At 33.8% G+C, this 4,589-nt stretch overlaps 1 long non-coding RNA gene across 1 annotated transcript; it reads right to left on the reverse strand.

Moving 5' to 3' along the window:
* Positions 1 to 495: 495 nt before the first annotated feature.
* LOC120350156 lies at positions 496 to 2,182 on the reverse strand. Its single transcript, XR_005570658.1, has 2 exons — positions 1,826 to 2,182; positions 496 to 853 (listed from the first exon to the last, which is right to left on the reverse strand). It is a non-coding gene; the product is annotated as an uncharacterized LOC120350156 (long non-coding RNA).
* Between the last annotated feature and the right edge of the window lie 2,407 nt (positions 2,183 to 4,589).

The following is a 4,589-nucleotide window of genomic DNA, read 5'->3' on the forward strand; positions in this document are numbered from 1 at the left end:
ATACACATTATAGGCTAACAAGTCAAGGTAATTATTTACATAGGGAGTATATGTTTTCTACACAGTCAGTATATGAGGTACCTACCGTCAATTTATCATGTCATGTTTTAACCGATGATTACTATAATGTCTGGCATTCAAACAATATTATAATGGAATTTCACCAGTTAACATCTCCTCAACCGAATAAAAAGCCTGACCGGTATCAACTTGAATACACTCTCTAGTAAAGTGCTCATGTAGATCGCTTATTAGATCTAATATATTCAAGATATCTTTGAAAAGTAAGAGCCTGCAGCATAATAAACAGTGAAGAGTCAAATTGCTGTATATTTTTGAAAAATGGCTTGCAGGGATCCATTCTACCCAGATATTAAATTGCCACATCATAACACTGTGTTATTAAATATGCTTAATTTCTGCATGTACATAACTGAGTAAGTCACCATAACAATCATATATTTACAATTGTTATATACAATAAAGTAGCATAGATATGATGTTGAATTAATACTTTTATTTCTGAACACAGCAATCATGAGTTCAACTTGTCTTGATTCGAAAAGTTCTGTAGCACTGTAAAAGCACTATTCGAGTCTTTTAATTTCCTCCTAAACAAAGGTTTGCTCTCTATTTCAGTTGTGATATTCATTTATTCATTTACGGTACAAATGAAAATTTGTCACTGAAATGAATACAAAATAGTAGGCTATTCGGATAGTTACCTAAAATGCTAGTGCAGTGCAGACGAAGATCTCGCAAGTTTCTTGAGGTATGATTTCAAAACCGACCGAGTACAATTTTTCTAGTGTCTTGTCCAAATAATTTGTTCCATTTCATCAATTTTCAGAGCCTGTAAAAGAACATGGATAAATTAGATGAAAAAATAAGTAATTCGCAGATGAATGAATGGAATCACAGTTCACCAATTATCAGACGCAACATATGAAAATAGAAATGAGATAATGAATAATGCACAATAGAAATTCATAGATCATCACAATGCATACTTGAAAAAATCATGCTTCTTCTCCTACAGAAAAGGATCGTTAGAATTATAAACAATGAAAACTACCTGGCATATTGCAAAACTTTGTTTATTGAGACTGGAATACTAACACTCCCTTGTCTTTGAATCAGCTCTGATGGTTGAAAGAAGACCGGATTATTTCCAGCGGAACCAACATATACATGGATACAACACAAGACGACATAATGACACCCATATACTGACAGTGAGAACTGGACTGGCGCAAGAGGGGCCCAGATACTTATGCAGCAGGATTTACAACCATCTCCCAGAAGAAGAAATAAAAAATATCAAAAGCATAGGCACCTTCAAGGACCTCCAGAAGAGACACTTACAACAAAAGCCTTACTATAGCCTGCACGAATTCTATGATGACGGTGTGTTCCGCAGGGACGACCACGGCGCTGTCGCGCTACTAGTGGGATATCTACAAGTATCAAGCATTACGCCTCAACTACTGGACTGATTAACTTGACAATTTGCATATAGATTATTAATTATTCACCGTTGATGGTTATATTAATTCTTTTAAATATAAAAGAATATTAGCCTATTGTTAATTTTTCAAGATTAAGGTAGGTCAAGTTTTAAGTCTGTTAAATTTTCAATTAGCCCATTGCGGTGCACGGGTTATCTGCTAGTATTGAATTGAATTGGTGGTGGAATACTGCCCTGAATTGAGCCACTGACAAACTTGATAGCCAGAAAAGAGTATTGTAGCAGCTATTAAGTTGTAAGTAACTAAGTAAGTATAGGCCTACTTGAGTAAAAGTATACTTATGTTGTGTGACTCACCTGTCTGGTTGACTTGCTTTTCTGTGAGCATCAAGATTCAAGATCCAAAAACATCTAAATGCGTCTTCTTCTGTGTCTTACAATCCATACCAAGCAACTGCAAAAACAGACCCACATTATTATTATTGTGTACAATCTTAATGTAGAGTGGTCAAATAAAAAAACAAAAATATGACCACTTTCAATAAAAATTTGAATCATCAATCATAAATTCATTCAAATTATAATATGTATTATCCCAAAGCAGCTGAACGGTGGAGACGTCTCCTGGGGATGATGCGTCATTGAAAAATATCCAATCCCCTACGTGTACAAGCCGATTCTTTCCATTATTACATTATAGATTTATCATTAGGTTTTACCGGTACTTACCAAGTTGTCGTTCTAACAAGCTAAACTGTTATTATTTGCTAGGTTGGGATAAAACTAGGAAAACATGAGCGTTAATGAATAAATGGTTTAAATTATAATACATAACCAACTTTCTTGACTAGTTTATGAATCAAAATTCGGAGAAGGAAAAGTTTCGGCCTGTACCTTTAGCTCCTTTCCAATCATTTAAATGAATAAGTTTTATGTATCATCAAATAGCCTAAATAAAATAAACTTATTGACTATTTGAAAAGTGTTTACCACCGTACGTTGGTTTATGCAAATTGATTTTATCTCACCAAACTGTTATTTATGAAGTAAAAATTGGGCTTGAAAGTGGAATTCTAACCTCATTCTTTTAAAGAAAACATAGGTAGCCTCAAAATTTTGGGCCTGTTGTTTTCTCCGAATCTAATTATTGTATAACATTATGATTAGCAATTGACAATAAATAAAATGAATAAACTTGTCAACGACACCCTTGGCTATGATACCATACAAAACCTGGAATAATATTGTAAACTAACCCATAACCTATTTGCAAATGTTCATGTTTGTTTATTAGTGAATAAACCATTACCAGCGGGGTGGTACAAGTTATTCGCTCCGCAAACTGTTCGACTTAAGGCGCGTTTACACCGGAGTTTGAAACACGAGTTGCAAACAGAAGTTGCAAACATCTCTAAAAACGCGCATTTTTAGACGAAACATTTCGCTGTTGCAAACAGTTTTTCAGTGTTTGCAACAGAAATTTTTGTTTCCACCTGAAGTCGGTAAAGATCAAAGGGAGTTGCAAACTTTTGTTTGCAACACTAGTTTCGGTCACTATGTGCCGTTGAAACACGAAACAGAAACATTTCCCCGCCATCCCCTACGCTGCCACCTCCACTCTCACTCAGTTATAAATCCTTCTTAGTCAGTGCCTGTCATGCATGGAATACACTTCCTGTTTCTATCAGGTCTATCGAGAGCCGAGCGAGCTTCAACCTGACTTTAAAAAACATATTTTGGAACAAATGACTGAAACTGTCCGGCCCTAGAACGATCACATGACAACCATCCCTCACCCATTCCACCAATATAAACCTTTAAACCATGTTATAGAACGAATTATATATATATATATATATATATATATTATATATATATATATATATATATATATATATATATATATAATTATATATATATATTATATATATATATTATATATATATATATATATTATATAAACTCATGTTATTTCAATATTATCCACTGCATACTGCTGTATATTACTGAAATTTGATAACCTGATCTACTTTCAGCCTACTTCATTTTATTAATCAATTATTTGATCTTATCTACCTGTATAATTATTTTACTTTATCAATTTTCTGTTTTTTTTCTCTTCAATATTCATATTGATTAAAACTTTTACAATATTTCCATTAATAAATAAATCCTTAGTTTAAATAACGAAATCAACGTTTTGGTAGAGAGTTAGTGGGGAGGATATTTTTAATATTCTTCCCAAAGAATGGACATTGATATGTCCAAAGCTCCGCCAATTTATGTAGATGCATAACAATATGATTATTATCTATAGTTATTATATTACAAATTGCTTTTTCATATCATATACAGTTCAATAGTTATTTTCTTAGTCTATATTATGCAAATTCATCTATAACTTTGCTGTATTGTAAGCTATTGTATATAAGTGTATAAGCCAGTATATATTGTCATCTACATAAATAAAGTACTCAATCAATCAATCAATCAATCAGTTACAGAAATAGCCTTTCGGTAATTCGTATCCATTTTCGAAATTTTGTGACCAATCAATAAAGTTATATATTCAAAATCCTCACTGGTCATTCTTACAAAGTTTTTAAAACTTCCGTCCGTTCTCAGTTCACCTGATAGAGGGTCGACATCATCTCTATTTAAATCGTCCAACAGGTCGTTTCCACTGTACGTAGCTCTGGAATTCAGAGACGGCCTCACCCAGTATCGTCTCGGCCTACGTTGCTTTGACAACACGACACACGCCGCCGCGGCTAAAATGACATCCTCGACACTTGACATCCTCGGAAGGACTGATCCCAGGAACCAGAACATAGGCGAGTCATAATCAAGGTTGAAAACATTTTCATGAAACATGGAAATAAAACCATGAAATAAAAGTTGCAAACTTTTATTTGAAACTACTGTTTGCAACTGCTGTTTGCAATAAAAGTTTGCAACTTTTTGTTTGAAACTTCGGTGTAAACGCGGCTTTACAATCTGTTCGCTTGACAAACTGTGCGCACTACTATATAAAGGTCACGTGATGGCATTTTGTGCGCACGATACTTTGAGTGACGTCATCGACTGTAGCGCTACCTACTGCTTTAATATTTATTATTAC

Source organism: Nilaparvata lugens, chromosome 3, assembly GCF_014356525.2.
Source record: "Nilaparvata lugens isolate BPH chromosome 3, ASM1435652v1, whole genome shotgun sequence".
In the NCBI taxonomy this organism is placed as follows: domain Eukaryota; kingdom Metazoa; phylum Arthropoda; class Insecta; order Hemiptera; family Delphacidae; genus Nilaparvata; species Nilaparvata lugens.